This window comes from Cimex lectularius, unplaced genomic scaffold (assembly GCF_000648675.2).
Source record: "Cimex lectularius strain Harlan isolate CLEC.00 unplaced genomic scaffold, Clec_2.1 scaffold305, whole genome shotgun sequence".
Classification (NCBI taxonomy): domain Eukaryota; kingdom Metazoa; phylum Arthropoda; class Insecta; order Hemiptera; family Cimicidae; genus Cimex; species Cimex lectularius.
The window spans coordinates 145351-173254 of NW_019392834.1; the positions used below are offsets into that span (position 1 = coordinate 145351).

Here is a 27904-nt window from a genome sequence, read left to right on the forward strand (position 1 = left end):
AAGGGAACAGTAAAAACACCAATTAATAAATCAGAAATTAAAGAAAAATTAATGTTGCTGTTTGAAAATTTCGTTTGCCTACGCTTTTTTACGAAATGCTTTATATGAAGACTAAATTGAATTTTTTCTACAAGACATAAAATCTACGTAAAATATGAAGAAGTGGCAGTAATGCAATCAAAGATCGGCTGTTTTTCCAGCCTAGACCAGAGTTCAACGAATATTCTTAAGAGAGGTCCAAATTGTTGGACCTGGTGGAAAATTTGAGAAAGTATATTTAATGCGAACCTGCCTAGTAATATTCAATATTGCATACTTTGCTAAATTAGATTAAATCATTATTAAAAACAAATCCAGTGAAATATCAGGAATTCAATTTGTGTTGGAATTTGAATAAATTATTGGAATTCGAGAGCTATTTATTTTCCTTATTTACAGAACACCGTTTAGTCCAGATTTATTGTTTTATTACTTGCCTCCGGCGTCAAGGTTTTTTTTCTTCCATAACATATTTTCTTGAAAGAATCAATACATTCTGTTGACAATCTTTTGGAAAAATACTATGAGTTTGCAATGTTCTGTCAAGGAAGCAATATAACTTTGAGTTCCTTCTTGGAATCTTAAACAATGATGACGTGTTCTCATTGTAAAAAAAAAGGCAAATATGACGTTTTGGTCGTATAAACATTCTTTTTGTATTCATTTTTTTTGTAAAAGACAATATTTCTTTAGAAACTTTACTTGCAATAATGAATTTTCTTGAGCAAGTTTTAGAAGCAGTTAAACATAATTGTGTGTGAAAATATTTCGCAATGAAAGGGTGGGAAGCAAAAAACCTGTTAAGATGGTAAATGGTTTAGTTATGCTAAGTCCAAGTCTTAACTCAGCAGTATTCTTTTCTGGATAAAGCCGTTCATGTAATTATACGCAATAACTTTGCCGGAATACGGCCTAGAAGAACCTTTTAACTCTCACGGTTTAACGGACTTCTTTACTTTATTCCATTTAACTCAAAAGCAGGCTGATTTTTCAAGTTTATGACATATAAAATCCATTATATTTTTCCAAACTTATTAATTTAATTAGGAATTAAATTTTCTTTTAAAGAAACCCAGTATCTTCCAAGCAGGTGGGAAGGTAGTGGAGGTGCAAGTGCGGAGGCGGAGGTGCAAAAGTCTATATATTCCCTGTCAGACCGCATGATGGCGGAGGCGTGAGAGGGAAGACATGCCGAAATAAATGGATCCACATGAATGAAGGATATCATCATTCCTTGGTTCCAAATAGAGAGCCACACAGAATGGCTAGGGCATCAAACTATTATTTGACAGGTTCTGGGTGCGAATCCCCATAGAATTTTAATTTAGAAATATGAAAAAATAGTGTGAAATGATTTGATTGCTCCATCGCGAAACCAAAGGCTAATTGAACGTTAGGCCTTCTCTACAGCACGAATTGCCACAAAAGCCGCTTTTCTTTCTCATCGTTTTCTATTATGAAGTAATTATTACATAAGTTGTTTGAAGCCAAAATAGAAGGTTTTGAACATCTGTAAAAAAAAGGCTACACAAAAATAAACTTATTAATATTATAATTAATGTCTAATGTGTGGTGATTAGTGACCGCTAATCGATATTTATTTAGAAATCGTGAGATGCGGTCTGGTGTGATCTAGGTTTCAGAAAAACATTTTTTTTATCGTGCCAACGTTTCGATCTTTATTGAGATCATCTTCAGGGCCTGGGATTTACAAACATTGTTTACATATTACAATTATATTTTGAAAGTGGAAAAGTGAATTTATACAATGCAAAACATATTTTATATATTCAATCAAAGTATTTCTACCCACTCAAAGTGTTTGTCTTCTGTGTAATTGTGCCATTCTTGCGTGTCGTGTCGAGAGTGCCAGTGAGATTTTGCTATTTTGTGTTTATACACGTTGAATTTTGAAGGGGTGGGGAAGGATGTCGGTATAGAAAAGACATTTTTGTATAAGGTGTCGGCTTCTTTGAGGTGAAAAGAAATTAATGTCTAACCTAAAAATGATCATAATTCTTTTTCTTTCGTATTATTTATTATATTTTCCAAGAAGATATAGTAACATGGGCTTCGTGCGTGTAGAAAGCCCTCAGAGAACATGAGCCGGAAACGAGGAATCGCCCTTACCCGATTAAGAATAGGTCATACACGGTTGGCACGCTGATACTGTTTCTTGGCTAAAGCCCGCGATGTGTCCCACATTTGGCTTATCATTCTTTGGCTTTTTTACGTGTAGGCATGCCGCCGTATTTAAGAAGGGTTCTCGGGCACAGTAGCGAGTGTCTGGGTGCCCTGTTCCGCTTTTTGGAGGACGTATGGTTTTTATTGTATATGTTTTTTGTGTTTTGTTGTTATGTGCTTGGCTTGAGAGCGTATACTAATTGTTGTGGGTGGTGAGGAGCTGGTGGTGAAGTATAGCGTTACCATCACCCCTCCATCAGTGTGTGTTATAGAATATTGATATTGTGTCAAGGTCGATGGACGAACCGGTACTCTACCGACTAATCAGAATGAGTGCAATGTATGAGTGTATTTATTTGTGCAACTTCGTTAGGCAGATGTTAGCTTGCATGTGTAGGGGGCTGATATGACCTAGCTGTCGACAGCCCCCGTTCGTCGGTACAATCTTCTGGGCATCGGGATACTAGCGACACAGCTTCATAACGAGGTATCTGAACTCCTCGTAGGGTCTACAGCTACGGTCAGCAAATCTGGGAATGTGAAGGGAAAGCTTCGGGGCGAAAATCCGTATATAGTAACTTTGAAGAAAAAGAAACATTGTTCCATAAAATATGGTAATCCTGTCATTTTCTGGAAACAGCATTAACATTGCAAATTATAAGTTTTAAACAATGGCTTGTCCTGTGTAAAATGCAATGCTTCATTGACAATTGTAAAATTGTTTAAAAATGTATTCATAGAAGACGTTAATAATAATTGTTTAGATTTTCATTCCTAAAGGGAATTCATCTTGAATCGTTATCGGATAAAGTTCTTGTTTCTTTCATGAATAAAAGATGTCAGTTCGTTAGTTTTGATTTGGAATGCCTGTTACCCCGGAAAACCGGCCTTCTAAGAATGATTGACAACTAACAACATTCGCGCTTATGTGTTCATTATCTTAATAACTGATATAATCAAAAATATTTGGAAAAAATAGGATAATTTAAAAGGCGAAGAATTTAAAACCTACGACTTTAAAATCGAGTCAGTCCGTACAATAATCTGCGTTTGCATTACATTACCAAAAAAAATTGATTATGATCGATTGCTAGACTTTCATCCGATCAACAAAGCTTTTAAGCTGAAACATGTGCAAAATTGGAAATGCTACTGGTGCGGCGGGTGGTGTGCCAGGGGTGGTTTGCCAGATTGCCTGAGTTTTTCTGGCTTACTTATTCTGAAAAACAAACGCTTTGGAATATTTACAACTGTCTAGTTCAGACCTTTAATTAAAAAAATTCACGGATAATAAAACGTAGAAATCATTATCTTAATTAATTTAAAAAGAAATATTGGGCTGTAGGACGATAAGGCTTCAGTTTATTGTTTGACATTTCTTTCAAACACATTTATTCGTTAGAAGATTAGTGTATTTCATTCAACAATCTGTAGTAACAGATCCTTCCTTTTAATCAAATCTTTATTGACCACTTGGATGGGCTTTCTACAACGCAAATCAACTTTGATATGATTTGAAAATAATTATTTTCTGTTAAACCCTTCTTAACTTCGACGAAATTCAATTTCTTATATAATATAAATATTAGCCTAAAATAACACAAAGTACAACGGTATACCGTTTTTTTAACCACGTGAAACTCAGATAAATTTGATTCCGCAAAATGTAAGCTGTTATTTTTATAGAGATATCGATTGAATGTTATGTTGAATGCAATGTTTCAATAAAAGTAAAATATAAAGCGATCATACGCTTCAGGCAAAAAACAAATCGCTTACCTATTTTTTTTTAAATTTACTGGTTTTTGATTGCCGTTCGTTTCAAAAGATTTCCCTTTAATATTCAATAGATATTCTAATCACCGAAAAATGACTCAAGAATATGCTTATTATTTTTATAATGAAAAATCATTTCAAATTAAATGCAATTAAAATATGCTTTCTTTTTGGGGAGTAAGTTTTTAGAACTCGGTGGGCAGAAACTTTGGAAATATGCAGTAAATTCACTGTATTTGTTAACAATTAATTGAGATATTCTTTTACGAAAATAACAGCTAATTTCGCTAAAGAATAGCTAATTCCTTATAAAATTATTATCTTATTGTTTGTTTCGTTTGAGACGACGTTTCTTAACAGACCCAGTTATCTAGATTTTTTTTTTCAATTGTGATCAAATTGTGAGTTCCATTGAAATAGAGACACATTATATATCGATTTTTTGCAGGTAATCTTATCATTAAGTTTTCTAATTGAGGGTCGATTAGGTAATCAATATTCCATCGATGCTTTTGTACTACACATTCAAGTTTATAAGTACATTCTCACGAAGCTGTTAACAATGAATACATCTATCACTAAATTTTGTATATGTACAATAAAATAATTAACTGAACAAAATTGGTCGATTTAATATATTTTTCAACACTTAATTTTATTTTTGAAGAAGATCCTATATAACTTGAGTCATGGCTAATAGGGAGACGCTAAGGCTAATTAAAACAAATAAATAAATAAAAAATTATTATATCGTTTCATTTAAACATGCAGGTCTTCCACTTGCATTTTTTTTTTCAATATTGCACTCTTCTTCTTTAGCTTTGGTATTACGCAAAGAGCTCAATGCCAACCCTCTTTTTTTTCAATACGCACTATTAATCCTTTATGTAATTTATAAAATTGTGAGTTCCATTGAAATAGAGACACATTATATATCGATTTTTTGCAGGTAATCTTATCATTAAGTTGTCTATTTGAGGGTCGATTAGGTAATCAATATTCCATCGATGCTTTTGTACTACACATTCAAGTTTATAAGTACATTCTCACGAAGCTGTTAACAATGAATACATCTATCACTAAATTTTGTACATGTACAATAAAATAATTAACTGCAATAAAAATTATTTGTACAAAAACACCTCTATCTCATCCACAAATTGGAACACAATTCTCATATAGGGAGGCATTCCAACCAGCTCACGTAGTGTTTGTTTGTCAGCCACTTAGGCCAAATCTGAATCGGGTATGATCCCTCCCATTGTGGGAATTAGAGACTCTGGGGCCACCTATCGACCGTGCTACGAACGCAAATTTGATACAACTACTATTATTTTGGTTTCCGATGAAGGTTAAAATGATATTTGATGATGTCTTTAATTATAATATTACTTATTAATCAGACGATTTTTAAAATCAAGACGAAAAACTAGTCAAACATAATTGTTTAAGTGTACTTTTATCTACAACTATTAGCAAATACTAATTATGAACTAAGATAACGCTCATAATTATATATGTATTTAAGTACATTTGCTTTTCAATAGTTGGCGTGCTTGTAGGTCACGAAGAACGGTACTTTTGTACTTGATAGCGTTAATAAATCGTTTTATTTATACCACTTGGTTAATGTGATCTCCAAATCTTGGGAATAAAATCATTTTTCAGTCATTTAATCATTCTTTTACTACCATTTTTTTAAACAATTTTATTAAAGTATCGCTATAGGTATACTACGTTGATATTTATATTTTACCGCTCGACTTGTTTAAATGTTCTTTTCGCTTGTTTATGTTGTTTAAATTATTTCATCCCTGGATGGTCGCCGTTCATTCCTTGCACGTCCCTTTGTGGGCACATTCACACAGTATACTCATTGCCTCAACATCATGGCTTGTTACATGTTTAAATTGCAGTTGTAAATAAATAAGTGAATTGAAAAAATTTCATAAGAAACTACAAAACTTTTTGTCTGTTTTTACCGCAGTTTACAACTTATTTGGATTTAAAAAAAAAAAAAACTTATTTTTACATTTTATTTTCAACACGTATCTCTCATAAAACGGATCATTAAGTTGAAACGATCCTAGACCCCGGGAATACGGCTAAGTTACCAAATTAAACGAAGAAACTCTAAAAGCGTTTGTATAAAATGAAGGTGCAATTTGAACTCTCTGGCCAGCAATGTCATAAGCGTTTCTGCTGGCACTGCCCTATAAAACATGAACTTTGTTATCATCGATGTTCTTCCAGCCCTACGTTCAAGGTTCTAGTTAAAAATACGTATTTCTGTTGCTTTATTTTTATAGAAATTTAAAAATCAATTAAAACATATCATATTCTTATTAAATATATACATCCAAAATAAAATATAAACTGTTATAAATTCAGAATATAACTGTTACGTTAATATATAATAAGTTTTGTTAATATTTTCTTAGTAGAGAATTAAAAGAGAATAAATAAAGTGTACATTCGGAAACGTATAATGTTGACGTAATATAAACAAAAAATATCAAGAGCAGAGGCAATTAACATTGTACAAAATGGATTAAACAAGTGTAAACAATTATGCAAGTTTAATAAGAGGCAACAAGGCCAAACAGATAATCAACAAAAGATCATGATGAATTATTAATCACAAAGGGGGTGAAGGAGGAAAAAGAATAATTGTTACTATAATGTTACTAAAGAACGTTATGAAAAGGGAATGTTTAAGTTGTTCAATAAAAAAAATCAGAGCACGGGATCCCGCACAACCTTTTAGGAAAAAAATTAAACAAGCCAGTTGCTAAGTTGTTTTATATGAAATGGAAAAGAGAATAAAGAAGTGTAATTACATTAAGACACAAAACTTTATATGTCCCAAACTCTACGATGCGCCTAAATTCACATACCAAATGCTTAAAGACCCGCTGTACACATTGTGGGCTTCTTTGGCTTTGTACCTTGTAAGTCAATACCTAGAATATTAAACAATCGTGATTCACGTAAAACTTACAAAGTTAAAAATTCTTTTGATCTTAAAAAATTATATGACCACCTAAAGTTTATAAAATTATAAGATCACGAACTCCTCTGGGGTGAGTAATATTTTCCTTTCTGGGCCATAGACCGATTGGAAACATAGTTATCTTTTTCCTTTCAAAGAGAAAAAAATAAAGTTGCTGACACATGTATTGGTTAGTTAATCTTTCATTAGCTTAATTCTATTTTATTACCTATTATATTTACTGCAAGTGCGTATAGAATAATTTTTTATTTGGATTAAATATTTCATAATATTATTATTAATAATTATTTTATGTTCTTTAGGATAATGGACAGATGAGGTTCTATGTGTTAGAAGATAACCAGGTAGAGGTTAATAATGTAGAAGGAGGGGTGTTAGATTTCGTCCACCCTACTAAGCTGAATCGAAAAATTTATTTTGGTTATAATTCATTCAAAGTCCTGATGAAGGGGATGTATTACTCGTAGAAAGAACTGAGAGTTTTTCTTTTTTTCAAATTTGAGGTCTCCCTGATTTTTCATACGCGTATTGGCGAAGCCATACGGAATACTACTCGAATGTTACTAGACGACAAACCAGAGTAGTACGTGGAAGTTAGGCCATTGCCAACATGTCCTCAATAAAAGGAATACGATTTAAAAAAGAGTTAGATATAAAAAATAATTTGCCATTCGGTGACGTGTTTTCTCATTCATCTTGCTTCCTCCCTCACACTAATCCTTACATACAATATTTTATATAGACGAAATAGTTTTCAGACACAATTGAAATTTTTTAAGTTTTAGGCTTTAATTCCTTTTTGACAAAGCGGGTAACGTTTTAAGTAATTTATTTAACTCATTTGACGAATTAACCTTAGTTGTACAATTAATTCAATCGGGACGTTTCAGGTTGTTTAAAATTGCAATCAAGTTTAATACTATGGTCATTAACGTAGCATAGACATTCTAAATATTAGGTAATGACATAATTCTGCGGCAATTTTTGCTTTCATGGTGGTATAAAATGACATTTTTTGACCAACAGCAATCTCTATTTAAATATTTTCATTGGCTAAATTGACGTTTTGAATTTAATTTTTAAAATTAAAACTAAAATAATATTTTTGTTAAAATTTTTAAAAAACAAAAATTAATTGAAAATGTTAAATAAAAATTGAATTTTATTTCTTGATACTAATCACAATTTCATTAACCGTTTTAACAAACTTAGATAGAAAGAAAAATTAAAAATTACAAAAGAAATTAACGTTGTAACTGTAATTATAATTAGAAATAAACTTAGAATAAATAAAATTCAGAAATCGTGAGATGCGGTCTGGTGTGATGTAGGTTTCAGAAAAACATTGGGGCATTCTCAACACGACACGCAAGAATGGCACAATTACACAGAAGACAAACACTTTGAGCCCTGAAGATGATCTCAATAAAGATCGAAACGTTGGCACGATAAAAAAAATGTTTTTCTGAAACCTACATCACACCAGACCGCATCTCACGATTTCTGAATAATTATCGATTAACGGTCACTAATCACCACACATAAATAAAATTAAAAATTAATAATTCTAGACGAAAGTTTTTTATTTTGAAGCAGCAATTGTATCTCTATTGATATGTTTTAGCTAAGAAATATATGCAACAATAAAGTTTTAGATGATTCTGTGGAAATTATTAATTATATTATGACAAGACGTTTCACCGTACTATGTGTCGATATGGGAAGCCTTAATCATTGCTTCACCATACAGAAGTGAGGTGGCGGTCACTTTCAAGATTACAGGAATTTCGTTCTGACGTTTTACCTCTGTTGATAGACTACAATGTCAAATTGGCCAACGATTTTAATGATGAGAAATGGCAGTTTATTCTGTCTTATTTAACAGATATTTTCATTAAAATGAATGAGATGAGTTTTTCCTTGATTGTTAAGAGTATCACAACTTTCGAAGCTAATGATAAAGTTCACGCCTCCGAAAGAAAAATCCAGTTTTGAGTTGAATTTGTTGAGAAGGAAGAGGTGGAGTCTTTTCCTGTGCTGAATGATTTTTTACAAGAAAACAAACTGGAGCTTGCAAACGGCACATTGACGGATGAAATGTGTGAACTATTTCGAAGTAGGAGATGTCTTTTGAGCACTACTTCCCAACAGCTCGAGATACAATGCTGCAAGACCATGAATGGGTGGTTAAACCGTTGTGTTTCAACAAAGCCAACCCGTCTATCTTCAAGTAATCACGAATTTTGATAGAATTACATCACACTCCACCTTGAAATTTACATTCGAGACCGATATTTACCCCCATTTTTTGTTCTGACTGGAAAATAAAAAATTTCAACCTCTTGTTAAACAGGGCAAAACTTGTTTTTGTTCCATTTGCCACAGTTTACCCATGTGAATCCGGATTTTCTATCTATACAGTCAACATAATTAATCCGAAGCAGTTCAGACAGTTTCCAGGGAGCACAAATTAAAACCAACAAATCCAAATTGTGCTGGCTAAAACATCTTCACTCTTCCAATCAATTCATTAATCATTCATATTCAAATTATTACTTTTGAAATTGGGTCGAGTTTAGATTTTGTTCTGTGAAAGGGGGCTAAAAGGTTTGGGAAGCCTTGGTCTATGCGCACTTCCATAGTTACAAAAAACACGATTCACTTATTTAAACGTCAAAAGTGGTCGATTTAAGATATTGTTTCAACACTCAATTTCATTTTTATAGAAGATCCTATATAACTTGAGTCATGGCTAATAGACAGACGCTAAGGTCAATTAAAACAAATAAATAAATAAAAATTTAAAAAATTATTATATCGTTTCATATAAACATGCAGGCCTCCCACTTGCTTCTTTAGCTTTGGTATTACGCAAAGAGTTTAATGCCAACCCTCTTTTATTTTTTTAATTATTCCCAATTGCCTTATGAGCTGGTATTGGGTTTGAATTTTTGTCAAGCAGGATTAAAATACACAGTCTTTTTAATTATTCAAAAAGGCACATTATTTTCTTCCATCAAAAGGAAGGTTGGTAAATGGAAATTATGCTTTAGTTTCAGAATTTTTATAAAAAATAACAAAATGCATTATGAAACATCAACAAAATAAAAATAGAATTCTCCTTACACCAAACAAAACTTAAACTCATAAGTTGTTTTTTTCGAATTTTTCAGCCATAAAATAGATATATCACTCAAAATCTTGATGAAACAAATGAGTGTTTTTCTTTCTTTCAAATTTGAGGTATCACTGATATATATTTTTTATAGAAATGATAAATGATGGATACTTTATGCTGGCTTCATTTGGCTCATACACCGGATGTTAAAACTTCCGCTAACATCTGATAACTATAAAAAAAGAATTAAAAACTAATAAAACCTTAGCAAAAACAACGGGTATCAAGAAATATTTATTGATAGGTTGCTAATTAAAAGAATTAAAAAATTAACTTTAAACGAATCAACTATAGGACTCAGCCACCCCACACAAATGAATCATTAGATTTCCGTTGTTTGCCATACATTGGTGAATTATCGGAAAAAGTTAGTAACATTTTTAAACAAGAAGGTTTTAGAATAGCTTTTAGAAGTACGGGTTCACTTAAAAACATCCTCTCAAAGACAACTTGGCAAAAAGCGGGGTTTACCAACTCAATTGTAATGATTGTTATATTAAATATATAGGAGAAAGCGGTAGAGAAATAAAAACAAGAGTAAAAGAACACTTGCCTAAATCGAGCAAATTTTCGCCATTTAAGGACAATCTAAAAGAAACAAAACATAATTTCAATTCAAATCTAAATACAAGAGTGTTACATAGTTTCAACAAAGGGAAAGAATTAGATTGGTTTGAGAAATTTGAAATTAAAAAATGTAAAATTGAACATGGTGATAAATGCATTAATAATATAACAGATTTTGATCTACCTCCTATTTTAAATATGTACATAAATAATATCAAACATCCAAATAATTCAACTAATTATTTTAATTGTTATTATTTTTATAGTAATTTAATAATATTAAGTATTTACTAGTATAATATTTATTTGTGTTATAATTTCTGCGTTTCGCACGTTCAAATTGAGCGCCATTAACAAAATCAGCTGCTAATTGGAACGTCGCGTTGGCGGATGTATCAGCGGGTTCACTTTGGCAACTCATGTCGAGAGAGTCCTTCAACCTGATGATGAGCTAAAAGGCTCGAAATCCGGATCGTTGCAAAACAACTAACTGTGAGTAGGAACTATCTTTTTAAAAAGAACTGATTTTTTATGTACATGTTGGCGAATCCAAACGCGAATGTTACCAGCGGTCAAGCTTTCTTTGAGGAAGCCTTCGAAGAGCATTCTTCCGTTCACTTATTACCTCAACCTTAAATTCTATTTGTCCAAGTTCAAGTTTAAATAGTAACCTCCCTCTTCCCTATCCCAAGAGGGTGTTTTGTAAGGCAGCATCCTTGGTCCTATTCTATATTCAGTATACACTACTGTGTTTGCTCACATCAACTCCGGCTGACGGACATGCCGTAAAGTATTTTGTAACATATTTTGAGTTTGTTTTATTCCATGTAAATAAATACTATTATTCATTCATTCATTTATTCAGTATACACTAAATATATTATTATCAATCCCGAAACAATAGTTTCACATATGGAAATGATATCCTTTCAATAAATCATACTTGGTAGTGGCCTTCAGATAACCTTACTGGACCATCACTCATATTTGGAAGAATAGTTCACAAAATTAAAGATTTAACACATTGAAACCCATCCCAGGAAATGATCTTCACTCTTCGCTGTATCACCTTTTGTTCAATCTACTACAACACTATTCTCCTCTTACCAACTTACGTCGTTTGCTAATTGGTATATTACATTGACAAAAGATTAACTTGGAACCTCTACATTTGACTCAAAGAAAGAAAACTGAAATAAACAGTTCAAAAGAATTCTTGACAACACATCAAACCTTTCACTAAAATAATCACATAACACATTACTACTATGTACAAACAAACTAATTGAACTGTGGTTGTCCACCGAATCAAGTCACTTCAGACCAAAATCATTCGAATCATTGTCCAAGAGAGGGAAAGACCAAGTAGGGACTTTCTATTCAACGTATCCACTCAGACCTCCATATCTCATTCATCTCGAAATGTTAGAATTTGATACTATGGTGCGTCCATAAAACCCTAGACTCTCATCCAAACCCCTTTGTCTATCACATTCCATCTCGAACACATCCCAACAATCTTTCAAGACGTATAATGTGCCAATGGCTTCACGATTTCCACGAAATTTCGCTGTTTGGCAATAGTAGTAAGTTACTTTTGAATCCTTATAAATTTAATTCAGTAAAGAGCCCAAATTTGGTTGTAATGCTCTATTCTATTCTAACCTAATAATAAAACAACCAAAAAATTGTTGTTGCACACAAAAATGTATTGAAGCTCTATTTATTCTACACATGTCTTGTGTAATAATAAAATTTAATCCGACGAGGAAGGGATTTAAACCCACGCGTGCAGAGCACATTGGATTAGCAGTCCAACGCCTTACCCACTCGGCCACCTCGTCCTTATTAATAATGCCAGTGAGTGTACCCTGTGATGATAATAATAACGAGTCCAGCTTAATATATAGCGAAATGTTGGGTTTAATGTATAATTTCTATAAAATGGGGTGCCAGTGAGTTTTAAATATCATTAGAATTATTACAAAAAATTTCTTTGTAGTGTAACAAATATGGTGAACCTAAGGACATATACTCAGTCAATTAAGCATTTAATCGTTACTACAAATTCCTCTAAGTCTTTTTAAACGTATTATAGAGAGTTATATTGTTGAGAGAGACAAAGAGAGAGAGAGAGAGAATACTTTATTCTGGGACTAGCGTTCCCTAAAAGTAACAGTAAGGTCACAACGTTTTACGAATCATTAATAATATATTCGTATAATATATACATAATATATAATAATATATATACATACAATAATATAATATACAATAATATATACATTAATAATATATATTAATATATAACATAATTATATAATCATTAATAAAAATAAGTTAATAAAGAAAAATCAAAACGAGAGACATTATTTAACCCCCCTGAGACATAAACACTGTTTAGATTTATTTATTTTTTAGTTAATTAAGGTTTTAATTAGAGATAAAAAGTCAGTGCCACGAGCGGGATTCGAACCCACGACCTTCAGCTGGATCCGCCGCTACTCTACCACTTGAGCTATCGTGACTTCGATCCACTCGGACACTAACTTCCCATCTCAACCCCACCTTTTTGAATTTTCCCTCCTTTTTGCCATTTTTCAAATGTCGTGTAATCTATTTGATTCTCGGCGACAAATGAAATGGACACGGAGAGCTTTAGTGAAGATATACTTCATTTTAACTTATTAAATTCACTAGTTTTCGTGGTCCGCTTGACCAATTACTATCTTTCAATTAATTAAGGTTTTTAGTTGAGATAAAAAAATCAGTGTCACGAGCGGGATTCGAACCCACGACCTTCAGCTAGATATGCCGCTACTTTACCACTTGAGCTATCGTGACTTCGATCCACAAGTCAAGCGGACCACGAAAACTAGTGAATTTATTTTTTACTTTCAAATGATTTATATGTAGTATCAGATACATTATATACACACAGGCAAAAAAACCAGACACGCGTATTTCTTTGTTTATTTCAAACTATATATATTTTTTAACGTTATTTAACTACATCATACGTATTTTAATAGTAGATGATGGGGTTTGGTCTGCGAGTTGGCGAACTCATGTTGAACCGGCACACGGGCACTACTGGGTCTGTCTTCACTCGCGGGTTTTTTTTTTGAGTTATTCAAACGCGTTTCGGCATTACGCCATCTTCAGTGAAAAAAAGTTTTTCACTGAAGATGGCGTAATGCCGAAACGCGTTTGAATAACTAAAAAAAAAACCCGCGAGTGAAGACAGACCCAGTAGTGCCCGTGTGCCGGTTCAACACTTATTTTAATGTAAACCGAACTAAACGATAACAGGAATTTTAATAAAAATTATTTAATTACTATGGTTAGAAAAAAAATTCACCAAGACACCGGGAAATCATTTAGTGATGGATTAAAATTTAACTAACAATTTATTACCAAATTTTGTACATAATAATTCGTCAACCTCCCCTGCCTTCACGATGGGGCTTAAGTCTTAAATAAGCGACTAGATTTCGTCTTGTGAAAAATAATCCTATTGTACAATAAAAGTGTTCGTGGCTTGTTTATCGGGGCGAAATGTATCTAACCCATGTTATGAATATGTACAATACAAGCATTCTATAGGATTCATGTCAGGAGAACGTGCTCGTCATGAACTTCCACAATATGCCTTAGTTCAGTCAATGATCCTATATGTTGTAATAACAAATTCAGTTCTGGCATGGAGGTTGATTCCACCCCTAGCATAACTGACCGTTTCTGCAAAGGCTGTGACTAATATATGGCATATGAAGCAAAGCTTTCTAATTACAGATGTCTTCTCCACAAACAGTCCCGGTCATCCGATTGTCAAACGAAACCGGCACTCATCTCTGAAGAGAACACCCCCCCCCCTAATTTTTTTCGTGTTCAAGCGAGATACAAAATATCGAATAGACGTCTTTATACTCGATGCCTCTGCGGTAGTAGAGAACCTGATGCAGAACGTCTAGAAATTGGCTGTTCTCACGAGCCATCTGATGACTGTTCTAGAGTTTACACTGGCATTACGGACCGTTTGAAGTTGACTACCTAAGAAGGAATTCATTAAATGACTTCGGGTGTCCGTCGTGGACCGAAACATCTGCCACGGCGAGAATTTCTTAACCACAATTTGTTTTAAATTCAAATTTGTTGTTTAAAATAAAACAATTTAAAAAAATTAATTCACTCGACAAGTTGACTCTGGAAAGGGTAAAACTGAACTGATTTTTTTAAAATCTAAAGAGTGTAAAAGAAGTAGTCACATTCAATAAAGGTAAACGACGAGTTATTAACGTTGTTTTATGTCAATTAGTAATCTTCATGCCTAGTTTTTACAGAATAAATACAAATCTCCGTTTTGTGTCTTTGATCCTATAATAATATATAGCACTTAAAAACCATATAAATTAAAATATTGGAATGAAAAATTAAGTAGTGTAAGCGGTGAAAGTCAACAGCTCGATTAACAATAAACAGCATTTACTAGAACCGTCAATCAATATTCCATTACATTTGTTATTAAATTAAACGCTATTCAACATGATTCCCCAATCGGGAAATAATACAATTATGATGGATAAAACAGTCCATTGAGAAAGGTATTGGTTTGAATTCTGGACTGGACGGGATCTGTTGGCAAGCCGTAGAATTTAGTAAGTTCTGTAACTGCCGTCAGAAACCGCTTAATTTTCAATTTGGCATGAAAGGGTTTTGACAATCCTGCATAAACATGAGCGTTGGTACACAAAGGGAATTAGGTTTTTGAATATATAAAATCCGCGTACAGGCACTTTTTTATGAAAGGATAAAAACATTATGTGCGAGCGACGAGTGTTTGATGCTTGTACAAAGCATAGGGCCTTTTTATTTTTTTTCCAATTCTAATCCCTTTTTTCTTCTTTGTAGCAAAAATGAAGAAAGACCAAACGCATATAAGCGTAATCTGGCGTAATAAATTAGTTAAAAAAGGTATGATAGATTCTTAGAGAGAGTTTTAAATTATTTTTTTTTATTACGTTTATTTGATATTTACAAGTACAAATATTGTATTAAGTAAACATGTTCATATATGTTGAATTTGTCATTTGAATCTCTTGTAGAAATTGCCCAGCGGCAACACTCGTTCATACTGAAATCTTTTCAATCTTCACCCAATGAGAAAGTCTCAAGGCCGCTTTCTCTTAATTGCCTTGGAGGATTTTCAGGTAGGGTTAGAATTGATAAATGGCGTACTAATAGATTATTGTGTGTGTCCCGTGATTGATGAAATTTTTTGTGTCGGGTTTTGATGAGCTCATGTACAAACGATTGTTATGAGTAGGTTTTTTTATTGTTTGTAGGTTGTTATGAGTATTGTAATTTGAAACGTAAAAAGGAGCATTTATAATTTGATGGAGAATTTAGATGGGATTGATTGGAGACAAGAATTGAAATCCTTGGTTCTGCCCCACACTTTACAACCGTACGCCCAAAGAAATCTAGCCGTTGTCTTGTAAATTAAAAGTTTTCAATGTCTAATGTTGATCGTGAGACAAGTAGTCGTTTTAATAATTTATCGGTTAGTTTGCTGTCTTTTCAGTTTTGGGTGGGGATTACATGTTAGTCGTTTATCCATTAAAAGTTCAAGATAATTCACAAGCAATGGGATTCCATTCGTACTCACTGCAGGACAGATATGTTCACTTAAGGTAAAATTTATATGTACGCTTTTCGATAGGTTTATCTTCATACCCCACTTTGTGAACCGTACTGTTAAATCATTCAGGTGTTGTTGTAAGTGTTCGAATTTTGTTGAAATGTGTAGTAATATCGGCAATATTTGTATATTGAAAATAGAAATGGAACAAGTATGATTCTCGTCCTGATAGTATATAATGTGAGAATTCAGTTCTCTGACGGACCCGGCAAAATTGGTCCGTCAGATATGATCTTTTTTTCTTTAATTAATTCCTAGGGGGTAGAATAATGAACGAGTATATAAGCCAATTGTTTCCTTCCCTCCTGAGAGAGATATGATGATGATAACGGAATACCAGGAAGCGGGGTTTTTGTATTCCCTAAGCATAACACGTTCGGCTTATTGTATCTTTTCCCAGTTTTTTTAGTTCAATTCAATTGACTCATTCCTTCCCTTAAGTAAAAGAACATTGACTGCTATTGCATAACCTACAAATAGAGTCTTCATTGAATAAACCCATATTGTGTTTATGTTTTCTCTGTTACCAGTGACGGGTATATAGTTTGGAGTTTTACCCTATCTACCTCTATTCAACTGTTTACCAGTTTTGGTGAGTTATTTAATCATGGGTTTACTGTGCCGCCTCTGGAGTTGATCTTTTACCCCAGCTTTAGGCTCTAGGCCTTTCAGATCATCCTCTGGCCAGATTATCTATTTGTTGATGAGGTGCATTCCGAGAAGAACATTTTTTTCTGCTTGGATTGTTGTCCAGCAGGTTTGAAAAGTAGACCTAGCTTCTGGTTGAATCTTGTTTCAGGCGGGTTTGCTAATTTCATTTTAAGCATAAGTCTAGGTACTCAAGTCACATGATAAATATCCCTGCAGATCTAACGAAGCAACTGTATGATCGGGGCAAGAGGATTGTACTGATATCGGCAAAAGATAAAATGCTATTTATTTAGAAATCGTGAGATGAGATCTGGTGTGATGTAGGTTTCAGAAAAACATTTTCTTTATCGTGGAACGTTTCGATCTTTATTGAGATCATCTTCAGGGCCTGGGATTTACAAACATTGTTTACATGTAACAATTACATTTTGGATGTGAAAAAGTGAATTTATACAATGCAAAATATATTTTTTATATGTTCAATCAAAGTATTTCTACTCACTCAAACTTCTGTGTAATTGTGCCATTCTTGCGTGTCGAGTCGAGAGTGCCAGTGAGATTTTGATATTTTGTGTTTATATACGTTGGATTTTGTAAAGGTGGGGAAGGATGTCAGTATACCAGAAAACAAACACTTTAAGTGAGTAGAAATATTTTGATTGAATATATAAAAAATATATTTTGCATTGTATAAATATTATTGGTTATATATTTATTCACGCTCCCTCAACAAACAATTATGGAAATGTAATTATACAATATTAACAATGTAAAGATTCTTCATTATTATATTAGTATAATCATATCAAAGTTTTCCTGACAGTTACAAAGTAATTTTAATACGGAAAATGGTAAATGTTTTGTTGAAGTTTTACTTCCACGTTTATAATAATTATCTAAAAAAAAATTATTTTGTTTTAAACAAAATGTTCTATTATTATTACATAGGCCTATATACTTTTTTTAGGCTTTGTTTTATAAGTATGTCAAATAATATTTAAGGAGATAATTATGTGCTTAGCTATTTCCTATTCATTCTTAGTTTATTTATTTTCAAAGCAAAACGGCTTTTTTTATTAAGTTAGCTTTGAGAAAAGTTTTATAAAATCGATAATACACGTCTATTTATGTTTGTTTTTTAGAAAAAAGTTCATGTTGAATCATTCATATTATTTAATACTATTACGTAAAATAATTAATCCATAATCGACACTAATTTAAATCATTTTTCGATAAATCTACTGAAGATTCGAAATTAAAACAGATTCGGTCGATCTATCAAACTTTATTTAAATATTGCTAATATAGCAACTGTCGGTTAACTAATCAATAATTAACTTCACTAGTTTCGTGGTCCGCTTGACCAATTAATATCTTACAATTAATTAAGGTTTTCAGTTGAGATAAAAAAGTCAATGGCACGAGCGGGATTCGAACCCACGATCTTCGGCTTGATACGCCGCTGCTCTACCACTTGAGCTATCGTGACCTCGATCCACTCGGACACTAACTTCCCACCTCAACCACACCTTTCGAATTTTCCCTCCTTTTTGCCATTTTTCAATAATTAACATTTACTTCAACCATTTTAGAATAACAAGGCATAGAAGTTGGAGAGAAACCTGGACGCGTCTAACCAGGCCAATACAGCGAGGATGGGCAGAAAAAACTGACCGAAAACAACCGAAAAGTTATTGTTGATTTGACCACTCAAAAGTTTCGCTGTTCCGGAATAGGAATCTTTTTCATCTCATTTCTGTTTTTCCAGTTTATTAAATATTGTGGAAAAATCAAATTGCGATCATCTCCAATACGATACACAATGAACACAAAAAGGTTAATGCAATAAAAAGGGGACCTCGGTAGTTTTCCTACCGTAAAAATAAATTAATGAAAAGCGTTATGTTTTCCTCCCTGCTGAGACCTTGCAGAGGGTGAGAAGAAATACTATCACCGTCCAGTACACCCAGTTTTACCAACAGCTGAATGTGTGCTTTACACCATTATAGGTCGTTTCTCCCTCGTCGGCACATAAACTACAGTCCGAGTCGTTTTTCTTTCTATCAACATTCTTCTACTTGATTAACTATTTTTGGCTGCTAGCCACGTTTAAAAGAGTTCGAAAGAAAAACATTTAATTTAGTGTCAAAATGTGCGTGGTCGAAACGAAAGAATCGGGTAAGCATATTACATGGTATGTGTAAACCTATCCAAAAATTGATAAAACAGTTGGGGTCGTCAGCCTTCAAAGTGGATCATTTATGTTTTGCTACTTTCAACTAAGAAATATGTCAAATTTTAGAGAAAAATAATTACAACGTGAATGTTTTGGAAACTTGTGTAAACGGATGGTTAACTTAGTCAGGACTTTGCCGAGAAATGTTTAAAGAAGTTTACTCTTTGAGATCCACATGACATTTCAATTTACTCTGAGTATAACAGAAAATATTGTAGTGCGATATGGTATTCAGAGCAAATGTTCCCTTTTGCTCCATTTGAATGAAGAACGAATGAAGAATAAACAACTTTTATTTGTAAAAAGAAAGTAAAATATAATAGTAAATAAAAAGTTCTTAATTGATATATATAGCATTGATTCTAGAATCGTCTGATAGAAGTGGTGGCCGGGGAATTCATTTGAATACAAGGATATATGCATACAAAAACCTAAAATAAATAATACAAAAAAAGTAAGAGAAAATTAAATCATTGTGACTGCCATAGAACGAAAACACTCATAACGCTTCTCAATGCCAAACTAAAATTAAAAATATTAATAATTAATTATTCCACGAGCTCTCTGGCGACACCCATGTGAACTCTTAATAAATCTAATCTAGTCTGTACAGGTTGTAGAGTTGAATTTTTAGTTGAGAAAGGCTCTCAATACTCTGTCAATATCCCAAAAAGGAGTATCCGGAACTCTGCAAGGATGGAACATTCAGCCACAAAAAAAGTCTTCCAATGCGGAGGAGTTTCACAGAGAAAAACGATCAACAGAATCATCTCTCATTGGGAGGAAAATCAAGTTAGATCACTTTAGAGTCATTTAAAGTATCATTTTGGTTGGGAAAAAAAAGTTACGCGGTATTGTAGCGACTACCGTCCAGCGAAATGACAGTATACAATGAACAGCGTCGCCAGGGTTCCCCCTCGTGTTTTTGTTGGTTAAGTCCAAAAAATAACTAAATCTGTAATCATTTGGATTCCTGTGTTTTCCTTACTCTTATCCTCCTAACGCCCGATTTACAATATTAAACAGTTCGATGGCGCATGAAGAGATTTGAAAGCTAAATATCGATTTTGATTCGATTTTTATAGCCACCTAATAATTCACACATCACATTTTCATAAATTTATTATTTACTAGAATTCTATTTTTTTTTTTTTTTTTTTTTTTTTTTTTTTTTTTAGTTTGTATGACTGAAATTTTATTTTTATATCATCATAACATAACTTATTTCATTTCAAAGCCTAGGTTGTATGATGATGACGGGAGCATTTCCCATTACACCTACCCTACCACTAGAAATGATAACCAATACTACACCTCTACACATAGAGGTCAAGATTAGAGCACTAACCAGCTGCTATAGATTAATTAGTGAAGGCAGCTTGAATCATAAGGGAAACAATATAGGACACTCGAAAATTCTACATTTACTGAGTAAGGTTAATAACCAACTACTAAATGTTAGCGACAAAAAAAGGTTTGGGGAAAAAATACTTTCAGGTAGTTACTCCATGTGATTATAACTATAATGCGAATGATGACCATAGTAGCATAGATTGCTTCACCGATGGCTCACTCATTAAGGACAAGGGAAGCGGTGCTGGTATACATATACCCAAATAAGGAATCAGCATCTCCTCCCCTCTTGGTAATAACACCTCAGTCTTTCAGGCTGAGGTCTGGGCCATCAATGTTTGCTGTAGAACACTCATGGATAATAATACTAAGGGAAAAGATATTAGAATTTTTTCCGACAGTCAGGCCAGTCTTAAGTCATTACAAAAAGAGTTATCTACATCTAGGCTGTAGAGGAAACTGTTGAACTTATCAATAGGATAACTACTAGGGACGAGAAAAGGGTAACCCTTATATGGATACCTGCTCATAAGGGGCACTATGGCAATGAAGAGGCGGACAGCCTGGCCAAAGAAGGATCAAATACTGCGTTTGTCGGGCCACAACCGGTATTACCCCACTCTACAAGCACAGCGAAAGAGAGTATTAGTTGCTGGGGCATGAAACAATTCCTTAAAGAATGGAATATGTACCCCGGACACAGGGAATCGAAGGAGTTTCTGAAGGAAATCAAACCAAAAGAAGCGAAATGGTTATTCTCTAACTCTAGGAGGGGAATTAGGAGGCTGATAGGTATCCTAACGGGCCATAGCCCCTTGAGAAGACACCTCTTCATAATGGGTACTCTACCAGGCCCCTTCTGCCGCTTCTGTGAAACAAAGGAAGAAACGGCTCGACACTACCTTGCAGAATGTGATAGGTATGCTAGGGAAAGATTTGAAACTTTGGAAGGAGAGGACATAACTAAAACACTCCTCAAGATAAAATGGTCCAAAAACTTGGGGTTTGTGAATAGGACCAAAAGGTTTATGCAGGACTCGTGAGCCGACCAGGTCCAGGACCTTTTAGGGTTGGGGTACGGGCCTACCTAGGCTTTTAACCCCTCGGGGTCCTGGTCGCCCGTCCTGTGTAATATATATAACATAAATTGTTGATGAAGGATGTGAGATAAACAATACACTGTAATTAGTTTAGTTTCACTAACATTGGAAAAGTTTGTAAAGATCCACTAGTTTTCCTGGTCCGCATGACCAATTAATATCTTTCAATTAATTAAGGTTTTTAGTCGAGATAAAAAAGTCAGTGTCACCAACGGGATTCGAACCCACGATCTTCGGCTAGATACCCCGCTGCTCTACCACTTGAGCTATCGTGACCTCGATCCACTCTGACAATGGCAAAAAGGAGGGAAAATTCAAAAGGTGGGGGTTGAGATGGTAAGTGTCCGAGTGGATCGAGGTCACGATAGCTCAAGTGATAGAGCAGCGGCGTATCTAGCCGAAGATCGTGGTTCGAATCCCGCTCGTGACACTGACTTTTTTATCTCAACTAAAATCTTTAATTAGTTGTAAATATCATGGATATTACATATACAGTAATCAAGGAACAAATCGTAATAAAATTAAGAGATAAATAAAACATCTCACATTGTATGAAGAAGTATGTTATATTGATATAAGGAAAACCTATCTTTTCTCCTAAATATAATTTGTAAATTGAAGTTTGTAAATTAAGTGCTTGTTTGGGCCGCAACATTACTCTTTGTTTCGACAGCCGTGACACGGGTTAAAATCAATCCTCCTTTGGTTGGTAAACAAGAGAGTTTACGACCGGAACCACTATTCTTCAAGTGTGGACAAGCTTGGGACGAGGCGAGAAACATCGAATAAATGGAAAACTGGTATTGTTACAGTTGTCCATAAACGGAGAAGCACGACGGTTATTTAACCCAAGAATTCCGTGTCACTTGTCGCAAATTGCGACAGACGAGTTTCGCAAGCGTAATTTGTTTTTAAATTCTAGAAAATAATCCTCTGGGCGAAAATATTAACGTTTCATGCCGGGAGATCATAATCATAATCTACTTAATTTTGTTAATTGTTAAATCAACAAGTAACTCAGGACTGTTTGGCAACAAACGCTCCGAGGTTTAACGAAAATATGAAAAAAAAAATGAAAATGGACCGATCAAGAGGTAAGCAAGCAGCTATTTTTTAGACTATTTATACAACTATCTAGTTTGAAATCATAATTAAACTTAAATTATTCGGGTAATCATGAAATGATACTTTTTATCTTCAACTTTTGCAAATCTGTAGCCATCCGTATACGTAATTAATATTTAAATACCCTCTTTTTATCGAAATCTAAAATAAAATAAGCAAAAACATAATCTTATCTACGAAGTTATTTTTTAAGCTTTATAAACTAGGTTCGCGATTGTAAATTTTCATTACACTCTAGTATAAAATAATTTTTGACATTTCTAAACAGAAAAATAATACTTTTTCTTTGAATGATGAAATAATGTTGTCAGTATAATCATTCATAGTATACATATAATAATACATAATACATGTACATTTACTGTTAGTCTTATTCTTATTATTTACATATATTTTATTGTTTCAATTTTCTACGTACAATAAAAAACTAACAATGACAGTAGTTTTAGCTTATGCATTGCATCAAGTTAACTTCATTTCCATAAAAGTGATTAATTTTTTAAATATTATTATATATCTATTATATGCTTTTAGTTGGTTCTATTAACCAAAATAATTAGATTAATTATTATGCAAAGTATGGTTGAGAAAAAAATTAGTGCGACGAGCGTGACATGAACCCACGTCCTCCAAGGTACTGATCCTGCTGTTAAAAATATTAAATGGTAAGTTAGCAATAAATTTTAATAGGAGAGATCGATAAATATTAGACACGTGAGTTACCCATTACCGATGGGCCGTGAGTGGCGAGAAAAAAATTGGTGAATTTAAATATTGAAAATAAAATTCAGAATCGTATTAAATGAGCTTAGATGTAAAAATAGTTACCAGTTGGTTAGTAATCACACACTTATTAATTACATGGTGTAATTGTAAAATTTACCTTTTCGTCTTTCAGCTGTTTAATGCTCATAAATTATAAGATCTTGTTCAGAGAGAGAGAGAGAGAGAGAGAGAGAGAGAGAGAGAGAGAGAGAGACAGACAGACTGACCGACAGACAGACAGACAGACGGAGAGAGAGAGTGAGAGAGAGACAGACAGACAGACAGAGTTCAAATTCTTTACATAGCACAGAGAAATATGAATCTCTATTTGAACCAGTAAGTTCACACTGAACTGTTTTTTTAGCTAGAGGCCTGAGGGAAAAATGTTAATAAATAAATTAAGCTCCCTTATTTCAGGCAGGAGAATTTTTCCATTTAAAGAAACTTGTTTGCAAAGTTATTTTATCTTTTTGAATATTTGAACACCCAACTCGTTAACCTTTAAGAAACTCCTAAATTTATTAATGCCATGGGATGTATGGGTTGGATAAATATTGGATTGATTGTGAAGTAAACCAGTTGATTTTGGCAAAACTACTGTTGACTATTTTCTTGTTCATTTTGCGAGATAGATATTGAATGTATTCAAATGAACCGAATTGTCCAGTAGTTCTAAGAAGTTTAATAACCGATCATATTGATCAACCCATCCTCGCAGGATTGGTTGGTTCCTTTCGTAGATTAAGTCTTGTTGTTTTCTGTCGGTTGTTTTGATCGTCGGTTCTTTTTGGATTCAATTGATACCAGTTGGACTTACAGAGACTAACTGTGGGGCTCAGCCAAATCATACAATATCCAAAAAATTCAATCCTTCAATGAAAAATTTGCCACCATATTCTCAACGCTCCCTTCTACGTCACTAATCAAATCATCCATAAAGATCTTAAAATCCTAATGGAGAAGGATAATATCCGAAAACGCTTCCTCAATTTGTAACTGTCCGTACACCCTAACCCGTTCCTCGTGACCTTTTTTTGTAACCTACTCAATTAAATAAAAGAGAGTTCGAGGGCTGGTTGGTTTCTCTCTCCACTGCCTCCTGGTCTGACAGATCTGCCAGATTTGTGTATAACTATTCTATTTACTCAACGTATGTTTGTTTTTTCTTGAAGAAAAGGATATTTCAAAAATTTCGCTCTTAGTTAATCAAACTCAATTATAGTTATAAGACAGTTGTTTTCTTTTATAAATTTTATTGTCAACAATTACCATTAATCATATATTTTATTGATTCTATTGTTTATTTTTAATAAAAGAACTTTTGTCCTTGTTTTGCGACTTTGTCAATTTTATTCTGGAAAAGCACAATCCTATAGACTTATAATACTCCGTCTGATGTTTCAATTTGTGTTCTATAGGCAACTCTCCCGGGATAATACAAGCGGCCTCAAATGAGTGTGTTTTATAGCTTTTGACAATTTTTAGCACTATTATTCTTTGGGTGGATCATAAATTATATACAAATTCCTATTTGTTTTCAGCCCTTTTTCCCAGACTGGAGCAGCAGACTTGATGATCGGAAGAATAGCCCCGGTATATATTAACTTGAGAGTTTCGCTTCTAAGTGCCCAATAGGCTTTCATCGATTTCGCCAGTACGTTTACCAGTTGGTTAGATTTTTCAGAGAAGTATATGTCTATTCCACTTAAGCCATTTATTGAATATTACCCCCAGATATTTCATTTCTTGAACTGATTCAACTTTTTCGCACATCAGATACCAAGAGGATTCGCTGGTTTTCTTTTGTTAGTAATAAGAAGCGTTTTGGTTTTGCTAAGATTGTATATAAGTTTAATTTCAGTAACGGATTTTTAAGAAGATAGAGACGTTTATTCGCGAGCTCAATATCGAAGGTGGTTTCCCCTGGGTCTACCAGTAGAAGATGATCTACAAATGCAATTATTTCGACCTTTTTAGGAAATCTGAGCTTCAGCATATATGGTGATACATTATTATCCCAAATCTAGGTCCGCAAGCTGAGCCCTGTGGGCATCCATCGTTTTATTTGGTTTTTAGTTAGTGTTAAAGAAGCTTTTTTGAGCTTGCAAGTCCTTTCTATAAAATGTATAATTTATATAATACTTTATCGCCAGGTAGTATACATTTTTTGAACATCCTTTGTCAAGTAGATGTTTTATTATTGAACCCCAGTCCGCTCCATCAAAAGCATCCTCAACATAAAAGGCAATAAATTATTTCGTTCAACTTAATTAATTAAATAGTTACTTCATTTTTCTGAAGTACCAGAAGCACAGGGGAGTGGTCACTAGCGGGGTCATAAAGGTTTATAATTTCTCGATGTAGCGAGGACAGGCTAGAGGAGGCTGGAGATATCATTCTCGTACATGAGTGGGCCAAAAAGTAAGTTCGTATGGAGAGAGGGTGGAAGCTATGTTCGGACATGGCACCCTCAACCACGATGATTTGGCACCCGACAACCCCATGGGGGTATTTCGCAAAAATTGAATTCCGAGGGAGGAAAAAATATAGGAAGTCATAAATATACTTCTCCAATTTGGAAATTGAGCATTATAGTTTAAAGGGAGATGACTGTTGTTTGAAGGATACCGGTGGGTTCAAAAGGAATAAGCTGCTGGAATAAGGTTTTCATAATTACAATGGCAGTGCCATCGTAAGCCGCGTCAACTGGGTCTGTCCATTAAGTCGTATTGCAATGTAAAATTTGATCTACTGGTATAGTGCGTTTCAGTAATAAGTATCGATTCTTCTGAGGTGAACCAGTGCGTCAAGTTCAAATTTGTGAGAGCCCAACCCATTAGCAATCCAGATGAATGTGGACAGAGAATTATGCAAAAGGAAGCTCATTCGGATACACGAGGAGACTGGGTATTACTGAGCTTAGAAGAGATGGGATTTATAGTATTGCTGGTATTACTCAAGAAGGAGATGAGGAGAGTAGTCAAAGTAGGAGGAGGTGCCAACTGTAAGTTTTTTTTGTATTTCATACATTCAATTAATCAAAAACACCAGATCATTCAGAATGCTGATTTGAAGTTTTTGTATGAGCACAAGGTGTGGCTTGAGCGAAAACTGCTGTGGCGGTGGCGGTGGATATGAATGGTGATTCCCAAGATCGGGGAAGGCGTTCGATCCAGGGGGTGGTTAATGGCCCTTTCTGCTTCATGAGTTTCGTGAGGGTACCCCTAGATCTGTGCGTTATCTCTGAACGATGCGAACGGTATTATTTTCTATATTAATTTTATAAATTTCTCTACTTTAAAAAAACTTTTTAATCAATTAAGGTTTTGGTTGAGATAAAAAGTCAGCGTCACAAGCGGGATTCGAACCCACGACCTTCGGCTAAATACGCCGCTGCTCTCCCACTTCCCACCTCAACCCCACCTTTTTGACTGTTTTATCTCAACCAAAACCTTAATTAATTGAAAAGAATTTATTTGGTCAAGCGGACCACGAAACCTAATAAAATATAATGAGCAAAATGAACTTCACTAAAGCTCTCCGTGGCCATTTCATTTGTCGCCGAGAATCAAATAGATTTCACGACATTTGAAAAATGACAAAAAGGAGGGAAAATTCAAAAGGTGGGGTTGAGATGGGAAGTTAATGTCCGAGTGGATCGAAGTTACGATAGCTCAAGTCGTAGAGCAGCGGCGTATTTATCCGAAGGTCGTGGGTTCGAATCCCGCTTGTGCCGCTGAATTTTTTATCTCAACTTAAAACGTTAATTAATTGAAAAAAATTCATTTGGTCAAGCGGACCACGAAACCTAATAAAATTTAAAAAACTTATCAGCATTCTGAATGATCTGGTTTTTTTAATTAATTAAATGTTCAGACTGTAAACCTAATAGTTTTGAAATAAAAAAAACTTTTAATGTACATTAGTTTTTGTATTTTTTTTATTATTACAATACGGCCTGCTTTAGAAGAAAAAAAATTAGACCGAACTTTTTCTAATATACAAGATGTTCCTAGTCATGGTTCAGTGAAAAAAGAAGATGGTATGATGTAAACCAATAAACTTTGGCTTGATTTTTGCCCGAATATATTTATCTGTCAAGTCAAAAAATTAAACCAAAATAAACTAAAGTCCGGGCAGAAAATGTTTTGCGTCCGCGCTAGAAAATAACGTTGTTGAGCCCAACTCCTCGATAAATACGTCAGTTTACAGGAAA

The 27904-nt window shown here is 33.8% G+C and overlaps 1 long non-coding RNA gene and 1 other non-coding gene across 2 annotated transcripts in view; both read right to left on the reverse strand.

Annotated features, from left to right (window-relative positions):
- The window catches only part of LOC112127507, a 189471-nt gene that overhangs the window by 119277 nt on the left and 42290 nt on the right, over nt 1-27904 (reverse strand). The window lies entirely within an intron of this gene.
- Trnas-gcu lies at nt 12520-12601 on the reverse strand. Its single transcript has one exon. It is a non-coding gene; the product is annotated as a tRNA-Ser (tRNA).